At 37.4% G+C, this 14,936-nt stretch overlaps 1 protein-coding gene across 9 annotated transcripts in view; it reads right to left on the bottom strand.

Annotated features, from left to right (window-relative positions):
* MAGI2 (membrane associated guanylate kinase, WW and PDZ domain containing 2) overlaps nt 1-14,936 on the bottom strand; it is a 768,432-nt gene that overhangs the window by 457,005 nt on the left and 296,491 nt on the right. The gene's annotated exons all lie outside the window — the stretch shown is intronic.

Raw genomic sequence — 14,936 nt, 5'->3', positions numbered from 1 at the left:
ACGATAATTTTACTAGTGTGAACAAGCAATACCTGCAAAAGATACACTACGCAAATCAATTATTTACATAGCGCCAGCTAATTCTGTAGTGCTTTACAATTTGGAACAGACACACTAATAAAGCAATACTGGGTAAGGCAGACAGAAAAGTAAGAGTGTCCTGCTCACAAGCTTACAAATGCTGATATTACTTACTATGAATCAGGGCCACAGTGATTTCACATGAATAGAAAAGAGTAAAATATTTTTTATTTTTACCTTAATGACAGAGTACATTGATCTACTTAATAGTGTGGAGTCAAAAAACAAACCAACAATAAAGGTGTAACAACAACGATTCAATAAAAGTATTGCACATTCTATGCTATTGCAGATAGAAAACAACTTGTAGATATTTGTCCTCTGCTACCCAAATAAGTTCCTAAAACACTTGGGTGTCAGGTTAACTTTAAACTGTATTATTTGGGACCAATGCCATTATCTGATTTTCTTTGGTGTAGATATCCATGACTGATGTGAACAGAAAAGTAATATATAAAAGATCACAGCAATGAACATTCTTGTCACACATTTGCAAATGCATTCTGTTCTGAGGAGTAACAAAAATCCAGGTAGCAGTGTTTGTAGGAAACAAATCGAGTGAAAGAATGAAACGAATGCAAAAAAACTAAAACTAATGTTTCAGCAGATATAGAGATTGACAGATTATATGGACTTTCAAATGCTTTCATTTGCCCGTAAATCCAAACAGAAACACTGGAACATTAAATCCAGAGGAAACAAGAGGTTTGCATTTTTCAATGAAGAGCGCATTAGAAATCCTCTCCAGCTGAGCAGTCCCATTGTTATGTAAGTCTGTGCTCACTGGAGCATACCCTTGTTAGTATACTGAAACTGTAGATTAGGTAAATGTGATTTGAAGAATGCTGCTAATGAAGCAAATCATCAGGAAAGGAAAAAGTAGAGAAATATTGAAGTGCCTACAATGCCATCTGAAAAACAATCTATACGTAGAAACTAATTTCATGTATGGTAATTCAAATGAGTTTTTAATGATTAAGAAGGCAGAAGATTGTTAATGTATATTACTGCTGTAGAGCCCATACTGCTTGCAGGCTGTGGTTTTCTTGTGGGGAATAGACACTTTTAGGCTGCTAGTGTAGCTGCTTAACATTTACATTAACTAAATGTGTTCCACTGAAGTTAAACAATGACCTTATGAAACAGAAAACAACAGCTTAGACTCACAACACGTGTATATGATGTGACATAAATAGGACAGCCAGGGCATGCATCTCAATTCAGGTATTCAGCCTCTCTTATAGTGAATCTTCTTTTTTTATGAAGATTTATTACCGCTATAATCTAGACTGTTTAACCACTTAGTGAAAGTATGGTGAACTCCCCCCCCCCCCCCCCCTCCCCAATAATGACCAAGTAATATATATATATTTGTATCTGATCTATAGGGGAAACACCCTTTTTCCAAAGTGCTGCTTTTTGTAACTTTTACACAATTGGTGGAAGTATACTAATTTAATAAAAAAAAACATGTAATCAGTTAGCTCTCCCCCGGTGGGGGAAGTCCTTATGATATCACTGTGACATCACAGATTTGTTCTTTGGGAGGCTTGACACCTAGTAACAGCACGCAGTTGGTTAGCAGGCTTCTGGAAATTGTGCTGCAGGGCTGAGTAGGAGAAAAATGTAAAGACTTTCTCAACCTGTATTTAATCACTGAGCATGAGATCTTTGCTGGCTAGGCTTTTTCTCCAAGCAATCGTAATGGAAGATGCAGTGCAAATTATGGTGACTGAATTAATGCCTTGGTCCCCCATTTGAGTCAGTAAGAAGGAGAAATATACCATCCACTGGTGGTATTTATTTATTTCACCTAAAAAAACAAGACAATTCTCTTAGGACAGTCCTGAATGTAATATCCATAAAAAGTACCTCTCCACCAGACACTTCTGTATTGTTATTATGTAAAGATAGACCTAAAAGATTCTTTCCATTTTGTGTTTATCCACCAAAAGAATGCATGCAGTTCCTGAGAGTCCAATGGCATGATTAACTGTTCCAGTGGACAGTGATAATGTAAGGATTAACAATAGCATCCCGCACCTTCAAAAGGTTAATTTCATCAGTCAAGTCCAGACCTATTTTATGTTGAATATTACCATCACTCTTACACACTATTTCGTAAATAACTTGAATATAACTTAAATACTGCATTACCAAGTTATCTGTGTGATATCTGTTAATTAGTAAATGTCTGATCTCTGTATAATTATGTTAATAGATTATGGTTTGTTGCTGTTTGACATTTTATTGTGCCTTATAAATTAAAGATAATAATCACATGTCCAGCAACAGGGGATTCTCTGTCTTGTATATCTTGGTGACAGGCTTGTATGTCATCCAGACCTCTACACGCTCCTGGTACAAAGGGACACCACTCTCACACTTTTATCAGACCTGGGGTTTGAGATAAACTATCCAAAACTGGTGCACTCTCCTTCACAATCCATAATCTACCTGGGCTCCAGTTTGACACTATTTACCTATCCGGATTCTCCCACATAAATTGTCTCATTCAAGAGATTATCATTCTTGCTATTTAGTCTTCAGTGTTCACTCTCAAACACCTAATACAAGTAGAAGGGTAGTGGTAATCTGTGGCGTTCATAGTACAAGTCTTATTTGAGCCAAGCTCCATTGGTCTACTCACACTTTCCTGAGAAGTAAGAAACAAATTAATAATTTTATTAGACTATCCCCTGAAATCTACCCTGCCAATGGTCGAAGCATACCATGTTATGAGGATCACCACAAATGCACTTCTTCACAGGTTGGAGAAGAACCATTCCAAAATATGTGGTAAGGGGGCAATCTCAGTTCCACCTCTACTTGCTAGAGCTGAGAGTTGCCAGACTAGCTCTCTAGTTGGTCCCGCTACTTAGCACACACAAACTGGCAATCTATTATTCAACTTGTGGACCACAGGACAGCAGATTTCTAACAATATAAATCAGATGGGAAGGACACAGCCTAGAAACTACTGTATGCCAAGAAATGAGTTAAACTCCGGCAGAAATAAGCCCTGGTAGATTTTCCTCAAAGCATCTTGTGTATCAGAAAATTGAATGAGACGCCAAACTCTATTTCTCCAGAAGATTTCCTTAAGCAGACTCATTCACTGAAGAGTATTTTATTCCAGAGAATAGTCCAACCATTTGTTAACCCAGATGTGAATCTTTTTGTAACTCCCTTCAATGTACCAGCCTCAAGACTTGTGTCCACAGTGTTTTCCCTGAGAGCTTGGTGCCTGGACACAGTTCCTCCTTCCTCCCCCTATTGAGGGTACTTCACATGTTTAAGGGTGTGGCAGATAGATATGATTATGATAGGCCATTCAAACTGTTGTTTTCCTTTTAATCAAGGGTCAGAAATTACAACTGGCTCTTTCCAGTGAATGTTTTCTAGAAACCATGAAACTTCTTCAGACAGTGCAGGAAAGCATGTGGATATAGATATTGCTGGTTTGCCAATTATAACCCCAATATGTGACTAAACTTTGTTCTAAGACATAATTTAGTCTTTAATGACTAAGTCTACATACCCCCACTATTATCAAGGAGTTTCGATCTTGGAAAGTCCATTCAGGATCTGTTCTTTTTTTATCTCAGAACATAGAAAGTGTCTTAAATTTTCTGCCTCAAAATTTTGGCATTGCTTCAAAGCCTCACTATTAAGGCAATACAATACCAGAGTTCTTGCCAATATAAAATTATACCTACACCTGATTAAGACAGAGCCCTCAATGCTTTCATGGAGTGAATTCAGACCTTAATTAATGTGTGAGCTAGCTTTATTGTTATCTAGCCTTTACAGCCAAGGGAGTAGAATTAACTTTGGTTCATATTTCAGATATATAGCTGTCAGTGACAACTTAGGATTCCACAATGTACTTGACGGGTAAAACCAATATCTTCTCTCTGAATCAATTGATCACAGAGTTTGACCTGGTCAAAGACACTCAGGATCCACCTTTATGTCTAGCAGCCTGTCTAAACTCCTATCTGGAGAGAACTCTTCTCCTTCGCCACAGTATATCACAACCATTCATCACTAGCAGAAGGCCTTTCCAAGCAGCAAGAGGCAATACCATTAGGGATTGGATAGTTTGTGATACTTGATAATTCAATGGGCATTCCATCAGTATTAGAAAATGCCTACATCTGCAGTTTGCGTGTCTTCGTCTTTATCATGCAAACAGCACACTGAGCCTCACCTTGAACCTACTTTAAACATTACTAGAAACCATCAAATTTTTAGTAGGACCAATTTATCAGAGCTACCACCAAGTATGAGGAATTCTATTATTTGTTTCTAGGTAAATTACTAGATTAAAACACACAAGTTTGCAGGAATCTATGGTCTGCAAAGTTCATTTTTTCTAGGGAATAAGCATTGCCACCTAGCAACAGCAGAACTTAACTTTTCATATAGTTGTAGGTCTGCTGGCTGAGAATTATTTCTTATACTGGTCTCCTTATTTTCTAGGATTTGCAAAGGATCCCAAGAAAGGACAGGACACATCCTCTAAATTAATTTTCAGGGGAGGTTGCAATGTAACAGACCTCTTTGATTCATGTCTGCTATTTACAATCATTCTACCTACCAGAATTTTTATTAGCCTGTTCAACATTCAAAATATTTGAGTCTGCTTCACTTTTGCCGTTTCTTTGTCAATACTATTTTGATTATTTATTACGTATGTTAATGCAACCAACACTAAATGTTTTAAATCAATCATTCCCTAGCCTGATTTTTGGTTGTTTGGTCATTTTTTTCCATTTTAGGACAGATTTGCTACCTGCAGGCCTCCAATAAATGAAGTCAGCTGAGCTCATATGTATATGTATGCAGGAGCCGTGGTCGGCTGACTGAATGCTGGTTTGCTCATACATTCAGCAATTACACACAGGTTAAGTAAAGAGTCTTTGCATGTTTCTATAACTCAGAAGACGGAAAATGGTGTCCATATTGTGCTATTTGTGTTGACACTATTTTATGCTTGCAGTTTTAAAGTGACTGTGCAAAGATATTGGGACTCTGCACTGACACACAGCCGTCTTAAGTTTGTGTGCTCTCAAAGTAGTTAAATACATAATAATTTTCCAATAAACAAAGAAAAAAAATAGATATAGAGTATTTGTTTTTGCTTATGTTTTTTTCGAACCATAACAACCATAACGCTTATAGGGAGTATTCAATTGTTAGCGAGGTTTTTTTTTGTTTGCTTTGTTTTTTCCCCGCCGCGTTAAAAAAAAAATAAAAAAATCTCCCACGAGTTTTTGACGGCAATAGCGACCGTTTTGAATTAGCGCAGCGGGAAAACTCATGCAATTCAATTGAAAAAGAGGGAACGCTGCCCCCACGTGTTAAAAATTGTGTTTGCGAGATTTTAGGGGACTTTTAACGTGGTCATGTATAACACAAAAAAAAGGTTTTGCATTCATTTCCATACATTAGATTGAATTACACAATGATCTATCTACATTATAGTACTTTCTTTAGTATATTTTTTAATTGAACTATTCTGTACCATACAATCATCTATACCATGTTAAAACTCATTACTACATTCATATTTGTACCAAAAACATACATAAAAATAATTAATTAGTGATTTTAATTTTTATTTTATTTTTTTATTTCATTTTTTCACAAGAAAATCAACTTACACAAGTTAGGCATTAGTAATCAACATAAAAAACTTTTTTTCCCCACATTTTTAGATGATTTCAAATACTTTGCAGAGGTTTTTTTTATTTTTAACACACCCAAAGGAGGTGCGAGAAAACAGCATATTTTCCTGTTTTACCCGCTGCATTAAAAAACAATTGAATAGCTTTTGCCACGGCTGCCTCTTGCACACCCTATACTTTCAACAGACCTTCTACTGGAGCGCGAGAGGACCGTTTCATGGAAAAAAGCATAGCGTTAAAAATAGAATTGAATTGCAGTAAAGTTAACCCGCTCGAAAATGATAAAAAACAGTGTTAAAATGACTTAACACGGTCAAAAAAAATAATTCGCTGACAATTGAATACACCCCATAAAATACAATGTAGAATTTTCATGCTCCTTTTAGTCCAAAACAAATAATTCTTAAGCCTGTTAACATGTCTGTTTTTTTTGCCCCCAGAGTTTGGAGTGTGGAATCACTACAGTCACATGCATTCACCATGCAAAGTAATCCATCTGCATAAAAGATGCACTGAAAAATGTGTTAAGACACTTAACAGTATTAAAAAAACGGCACCAATGCAAAAAGATTTTCTGAAAGAATTTCCAAAGCATACCCCCAGAACATTTTAGGGAACAAATGTTGGACACCCCCTAATCTACATAGGCAGCCCCTAATATGTAATATAGTTTTATCCTACTCCACAGAGATTTTTTTTTGGGGGGGTAAACAAACTGTAAAGAATTACGTTAAAAATTCAAATCGCGAAAAGTATCAATTTTTGATTTCTACCTTGTTGGTATGTGCGATAATGGTTCAAGTGACAGTGTTTGCGATGTGGAGTATTCACTGCTCTAATACAAGTATGTTTATTGATTTTTCAATTAAATGAAAGCTTTACTATTTCATTTGCTGATTCAGGAATTAGATGGAAGGCAAAAGGTAAGCTCTACCATCAGTCCTGTGTCATGCCGACAGTAAAGCGTCCTGAGACCAGTCATGTGTGGGGTTGCTTCTCGGCCAAGGGATTGGGCTCACTCACAATTTTGCTTAAGAACACAGCCATGAATAAAGAAAGGTACCAAAAAATCCTCCAAGAGCAACCTCTCCCAACCATCCAAGAACAGTTTGGTGATGAACAATGCCTTTTCCAGCATGATTTAGCACCTTGCCATAAGGCAAAAGTGATAACTAATACCGCTTTCATACTTTGACTTGTACCATTCATACTGCACCAAGACCCGGGTCGTTTGATCTCGCCCCGGCAAAATCCCGGGATTTTGGTGCAGTATGAATGGGGTATAAGTGGCTCAGGGATCAAAACATCAAAATTTTGGTCCATGGCCAGGAAACTCCCCAGACCTTAATCCCATTGAGAACTTGTGGCCAATCCACAAGAGGCAGGTGGACAAACAAAAACCCACAAATTCTGACAAACTCCAAGCATTGATTAGGCAAGAATGGGCTGCCAACAGTCAGTATGCAGCCCAGAAGTTGATTGACAGCATGCCAGGGCAAATTGCAGAGGTCTTCAAAAAGAAGGGTCAACACTGCAAATATTGACTCTCTGTATAAACTTAAGGTAATTGTCAATAAAAGCCTTTGATAGTTATCAAATGCTTGTAATTTTACTTATGTATACCATAACAACATCTGACAAAAAGGTCTAAAAACACTGAAGCAGCAAACTATGTGAAAACCAATACTTGTGTCATTCTCAAAACTTTTGGCCATGACTTTACTTCATTTGGTATTGTGAAAGGATACTAAAGAGTGGTCTAAATAATAAATCAGTGCTTGCTTATATTCCTCTATTTATTTGAGGCGACCAACATTTTGGAAAACCAGACACTTTCTTTTTCTAAAGAAATATCACCCCTCCCTCAGAAATAAGTAACAACTCCAATTCCCTTCCATAGGCAGCCTCTTATTTTCTCCTCTCAGAATACTGACAAGACCATGGCCATCTTTCACCTACACTTGAGATTAGAGTCTGCTTCTAACTCTAAGTTGGCAATGGTTCAGTTAAAATCTTTAACCCTTCAAACACAATGGGCATCTCAGCAGTGAAATGAACTGGAATTGGAATGAACTTTACTCACACATACATCCATAGTAACAACATAGGAATGCAATATTAAAAACCTCATGAAGTTTAGGGAACTGGAAACACCATGTGGAAGGAAGTGTGGGTGAAGTGGTAGGAGAACATCTCTAATTCATGGTTAGTATAGGGGAAAAGGATGCCTGGCTTTCATTGAATGTCTGTAGGATCCAGGGTCAGCAGGGTGAGTGGAGGAACTTCAGTGGCTTCTTGTGGGAAACCGGGTGAGTGTGTCTGGTCTGGAGCTGTATGTGGTCTCACTGGGAGCAGTAACTTGTCCCCTAGGCCATGCTAGACTTTTGTCTGGATGTGTAAATGATTCAAGACCATTTGGCAACAAATTGTTAGTCAGAAAGAGTGCAATAGAAATAAAAAAATAAATAAAAAAAATCTGAATTTCTGAACAAAAAACACTTAAAAACATGGCATAATTTTTATATATTTGTCACAATTTTCTAAAAGAGAAATGTGTGAGCAAAAAAGTCCCTGTAATATGGCCTGTATCCCTTTACCTTCAAAACCTTCCCAATGTCCTTGCCTCTCCCCCTAATATATCCAGGCTGTTTTGGACGAACCTAAATCAGTCTGATATCCTCCTTAACACTTCGAAAGCCTCTCTTCCTATGGATTATAGTTCCAGGATGGTCACAAAAAGTTACACACTACAGATATAATAAGTGTAATTTAGAGTTGCATTATACTTGAGCATATCTCAATTCTAAATACCTGACATGCAAGTTAGTATTTGCATGGCAAGCATAGAGCTTGCTCATATTTTTGTAGACTCAAGTCAAATGAAACTCTAACCCTAAATACATGAGCAGCCCAGGGCTCATTGTTAATGTGCGACTGCATGCCATTAGTGTACAGTATTTGCATGTGAAAACCCCTGACCTGCATGTCAAAGCGAAAATGACTGCAAGTGTTTGACACACGCAGCTCAAAATATGTAACATTGTAACGTGCAAATGTACCCTCCTCCAACTCTAAATCAAGCCATTTTGTTTGTAACTAAAAGTGAGGAGAGCTTGAGTTCTGTTTTTTTGGTTAATGTAAAAAAACACCTATTACTTTCTCTGGATTTTGTAAACTCAACCACTCTTGGCCCTAATTTCACCACTGTCTCTGGTGCCTTCTTTATACAGAAATGTAGGAGGCATGTGTAATACACCTGTAAATTATCTGATCACCACCTTCTGCATCTGTATTATGAGCTAACCAATGATGAAGTCTCTATTCCCTCACCAGCTTGCTAATTGTAAAGATGAAGGAGGTGGTGAATGAAGATCCATTCATTCACTGACCTGTCAGTGCACACCTCTTGCACCACTGTAAGGAGCTAGTGAAGATACTCAGAGAGACATTAGCGGCACAGTGGATCCATTTCCACATCTTGTGACATCTCCCAAAGTCGGTTAAAAAGTCAATAGGAAATACATTGATTCATTTTAGTACTTGCCCCCAATGTTCAAAGTAGGTGTGGTCTAGACATATTGAGTACTCCTGTGCTTTGAACTGCAGCTGCTTCCTAAACAAAAAGAGGGTGGTGTGGCTTTTAGCTCCAATGTGGGAAAAACTCCAAGTAAATGCTCAGGGGGCAAAATAAAGGTAACAACCCCTTTTGATAGATATAGACAAGCACTTATGTCACTGAGAAAAAAGTTCTGCTATATTTCCCAGCCTATTAAATGATGAATGCGCTATTATTAATTACTTACAGCACCATCTTAAACTTATGTGCAGTATTCCAAGGCCTCAAACTGGTAAGGTCAATTAGCAATAAGCTTAGAAACAATCTTACACCTGTAATCCATTCAATTCTACACACGCAAAGGTCTGATAAATCAATATGCAATCTCTCTAAGCACGTATTTTATTAAATTGTTTTTTACATTCTAAAACATGAAGTAGCTCCAGAGAAAAATCTCTAGGAAATTACAAAAGTCAATTTTGGCCAATGGCAAAATGTGAATGTTATTAAGAAAAACAAACCATGAAAGCTGAAGATAAACCCAAGAAAGAATGTCTGATTTTCGTAACGAAATTACCTGGTGCTTTTCCTATGAATATGGCCAAAGTTTACGTTCTGTACACTTAAGAGAAAATGTAATCACTTACAGACACTTTCAGCTTAAGTTAACAAAATGTACTACAATTGAACATTTATTTAAACATTTATTCATAACTGAAACCTCTTTGACATGCAGCCATTTGCAAGGAACAAAACAATAAGATGTACTGCATTACTCTAAAACACAACTTAATGCAATGCCTGCCATCATGGGGCTTCACCAAAATGGTGCTGCTGGAGTGGCAATACAGTCTACATCTCCCAGCAGCCTGTACTGCTGGCAGGAGAGGAGAAGGGAAAAGGACACTCCTGGAGGTGGGGAGAGGGGGTAAAAAACCAGCCGGAGTAAATTTGGGGAAGCAGAGCTGATAAGAGGTGACAGACACACAAGGAGTGGGACAGAAATGAGAAGGGGAGTTAAGTGCAGGGGCACTGTAAAGAGAGAGCTGTCTAACACTGTGCAGGGCAGGCTCCTCTTGTGTGCAGCTGATACCAGGGACTGAGACCCTGTTGTCAAAATCATAAGTAAATCAATAACACTTTTATCATGTCAACCATTAGACTGTCTATGTCCAAACACAAACAATAACTACAGTTCCATGTAATTTTTACTGACTATGTTTTCTACATCAGTATTTCTATCATACATACTGCCAGGTTCAAGTAACCCAGGTTATCAACCTAGCACACTAATGGTACCCAAAGTTAACACTGCTAATATGCTAAAACTAGCTAGCCTGGGAAAGTGTTCTGGAGTGATAGTAATAGTCAAGCATCCAAATACTTTTGTCCACATGGTGTACTTCAAAGTTTCTTCAGAAGAACTCAACGTGGTTTAAGAAAGAGAACCCTGAAGTCTGCAACACCTGTGAGTGCCCTATACTTACCCACTCTACTGGAATGTCCAGAATTTCAGGAAGTTTTACTGTACTCACAACAGCGTAGGCCACCCTCCCAGATCCTGCCTCCGTGGGAGAGGCCATGATGATAACTCACTTGTCCTGCTGTAGTATACAAGCCAGCTAGAGAACACCCTTCTATCATTGCCTTACTGAGCTTGAAATTAAACTTTAAGTGTACCGACCATCTGTAAGTACAAATTGTGATGCAGAAAAGGTCTACTTTCGCCTTGCCAAAAAATTACTGCAGTCTGATGTGCTTTCTGGTTGAATACAGTAATTGTAGAAAGTTCTTTCCTCTCCTCCAGTGATATATTGGCCATTAGGTATGACTGCCAGCATATTGTACTTTGTTTAAGAAACTGTGATGTAATGTTCCACTTATGCATACTGTTTAGCATGTTGCTTGTGCAAATTAACAAGACACTGCTGATTGGATGAGACGTGGCAATCAGTTGCAGAAACAGTACAAAAATCAGCATTGCTATTTTGCAATAAGATGTTGTATTATCACCAAGACAGCATTAAGGCCAATTTGCATAGCTAATGTTTACTTTTCATAAAGCAGGACTGATATTGGACAAGTATTTGACTTAAATAAGAAACCTGCTAAAATCCAGCAATGTTCTCCAAATGTAAAGTAAGAGAAATATATTTGTGAGACATCAGTCTGCATTATAGCAGTAAAGATAGATTGTGTCTGAACTAGATTTAGGTGCCTAGCCATTGAATTGCTTCAGGCAAGTATTGTGTTTTCTTGGTCTGTTTTGCCGGCAATCCATTAGACTTTAAGGCTAAATCATCACAACATAAACATGACATGTTGGTTTTTATCATCAACTTTCTTTCCCATTTTTGTAAGATATGGAAACATCTCTCTAATAATTTGTACCTGGTATGAAGTTATATGATTTAGTAAGACAGATTTGCTGCCAGATATCCCCAGAAATATGTTTGGTAATGTACAAACAAGAACAGCGATACAAATCATTCAGCACGTAAATATGACAAATGGCAAACACAATGCAATCACTTAAGCTTTGTTTGTTTATCTTGGCTGTTTTCATTAAGGCTGGCATCACTTTAGCATTTCTGAACATATTTTTACAGCCAATGAAACACTGTGTTGAGACACAGCATCCTATTACAGCGTATGTGCCCTCATGTCACATGTATGAGATAAGGACAAAGAAAATTGTATTCACATTCAATCATGTGCCACACTCTTCTGCTTCTAAGGCTTCACAGTTGTAAGACTGTGAAGAGTCTCCTATACAATTGCATTAAATACAGAAATAGGCTCTTTAAGTTATCCACCACCCTACTACCTTGAACTCACACTTCCCTCACTACCATCTCCTCTGAACTCCTTCAACTCCTATCTCTCCTTCTCCCTCATTTTCACCACCTGAACTAACCTCATTCCACTACCACTATCTCCTTAATCTCTGAAAACAAGGGGCACGCTATCTCCATAACAACTCTTCCCATTGAGGACAGTGACAGTTGTAAGACCCTCCCAGGAATCAGGACACATAGAACCAAGTATGTTGTACAAATCCACAGTCCTACTTCTCTTGTTCCATATGCCAAAATAAATTCTCATCATTATTTTATTTAGCTTTTCCTACGTTGATCTATGTATGTACTAATGTATGTACTATTAATCTTTTATGATTAAACTTTCATTTATACAGTGTCTGCATATTCCGCTATTTTTTATTTAATAAATCAGATCAGTCTATGTCCTGTTGAAACTTAGGCAGAGGCCATTTAACCGAACAATTTGTTTTTGGACTGAGAAATAAATGAAGCACATGGAGGAAACCTATGCAAACAAGGGGAGAATATGCAACCTCCACATAGTGTGCGTTGTTTCGAGCCAAACCCATGAACCATACAATCAAAAAAAAATGTAAGGGGAAAAAAAAAAAGAAAAAAGGTGTATTAACACCTTAAATACTTTGGGGTTCATGCCATAATTAGGATTTTTTACAATTTTTAAATTTTGTCATTGCATAGGTTTCACTGGGAATAACACTTTTATTTTTACACTACCCAAACAACAATTTTTTTTTTGGGGGGGGGATTTCTTTTGTTACTATAGGTGAGTAAATACCTTTATAATGTAAACACATTGTACAGAAAAATGGGATGCACAATATGTACTTTATTAGTTGCTTTTGTGTATTGTAGGCCATGATAAAATGTCACTATAAAATAAGCTTACGTGTGTTTCATTTTGCTTCCTGCATGTCACCAGGCCACTGTACAGCATGGTGATTGTCATCTCTAGGATATTATCTCTAAGCACTGATCTAGTGTTCAGCTGAGTGAAGCTCTAAGCTGCTGTAGAATACACTGTGATGGTCTCCTAAATGTTGATCAGGCATTTGTGTAATCCTACAGTGATGGCACTCAATGGGTCTCTTGATGAAAAATACAACATGATGGGGTGAACAAAGGACAATGCTGTTTTGGGCCTGATTCGTATAGGCATGCAAAACGCACATAAATTGGGCATATGCATGTCTCTATTCAACTAGGAGCGGACCTGAAAATATGTCTGTATATACAGCCATCATCACTAGTAATCGGCACTTACACCAGACCTGTAGCTGGTGCAAGTGATGTCACAGAAAAACACGTACATTTGTGATGCCCAAAGCTTGAATTGGACATTGCTGCATGCACTGGAGCTTGGATTACCCCTTACTGCACATTGACTACGTGCATACACCAAGTCCCTTCTCTGTTCCGCCCCTGATAGTCTGTAGTAAGAGTCCTATGCACTTGAAGAATAATTAGATGTTACTACGTTCACTGACATATAGTCCAGGTCAAGGCACACGCAGAGCAATTTTATGCAAAGTATGGTGCGTATTGGCATTTATGGTCCTTAATTAATCAAGCCCATTTAGTCAGCTGTGAATGATCCATGAAAATAATTTTGCTGTATTTTAGACATTGTTCACCAAGGTCTTATGCACAAAAACTGCTCTTTAAAATAAGTTGTCATTGTCATTCGCTAGATGACATGTGTCAGTGTCCTACACATCTCTAGAGATATGTGTGTGAACTGATAAACTGAAAAAGATTAGCACAAGTAGTAAGGAGGTAAGAGTGGCGATGGAATTCTGGATGTTGTTTACAGGTTTTGTTCTGTACATACTTATAGCATAATCCAATGAATGAAATTGAAATGTCTGCTTTCTATGTCATGTTGGTCACTTTGTTTTATACCTGAAGTAAACATCTAGGACAAATGTAAATAATTCATGTGAAACAATAGAATCAAAAGACTAACTGTAGATTTATTCATATCTGTATAATGAACCAAAATATTCAGTGGCCAAAATATTCATGGTATGTATTATTTACATTACAGCAAGAATATCAAATAATCGTTTGGAATTTCTGAGGCTGATTTCATAAACTGACCTAACAACTAATGCTCTAGGATTAAATCCCTGCACCAAGGCATGTGTTTAATCATTCTGCTACCTGAGGCAATAGCTGGAAAAACTCCCCTCTCATCTCTTGCACAATGAAATAAACATTTATAGTAAGTAATATATATTATCATCATCATCATCATCTATTTATATAGCGCCAACATATTCCGTAGCGCTTTATATTATACATACAAATAGTGCTGTTAAGGCACTAATTTAGGTGTAAGCCAATTACCGTTTCCCTTAAAATTCTGTGCATTGTCTTTTTTAACTATAAACTGTAAGAAGTCCCTCACATAGGCTTATGAAGTGTATTCTGCATTTTGTGGGTAGTAGTCAGCACGGGGAAAAATAGACCAGGGAACGGTGATCCTACAGAGAACACTTAAGGCTTAACACAACAATAGAATAAGAAACATCATACTGTCCTGTCAGTTTGTGCACTACACAACAATTTCACAAGCTAAGACCACATAACCAGGTACTGTCTAATATTTAAATTGACATCACTATATACGTGCTAGATTTTTTTTTTTAAACAAACCTCCCAACACAAAAAACTGAGAACTGCAACATGTTTTATTACAAATAATAATTTTTAATTGAAGACATAGTAATTATATTTAGCACCTGTTTTCACTGTTATTTCTGT

This window comes from Mixophyes fleayi, chromosome 4 (genome assembly GCF_038048845.1).
Source record: "Mixophyes fleayi isolate aMixFle1 chromosome 4, aMixFle1.hap1, whole genome shotgun sequence".
Taxonomy (NCBI): domain Eukaryota; kingdom Metazoa; phylum Chordata; class Amphibia; order Anura; family Limnodynastidae; genus Mixophyes; species Mixophyes fleayi.
Note: the sequence above shows the minus strand (reverse complement) of the source record. Positions and strands in the feature narration are given on the sequence as shown.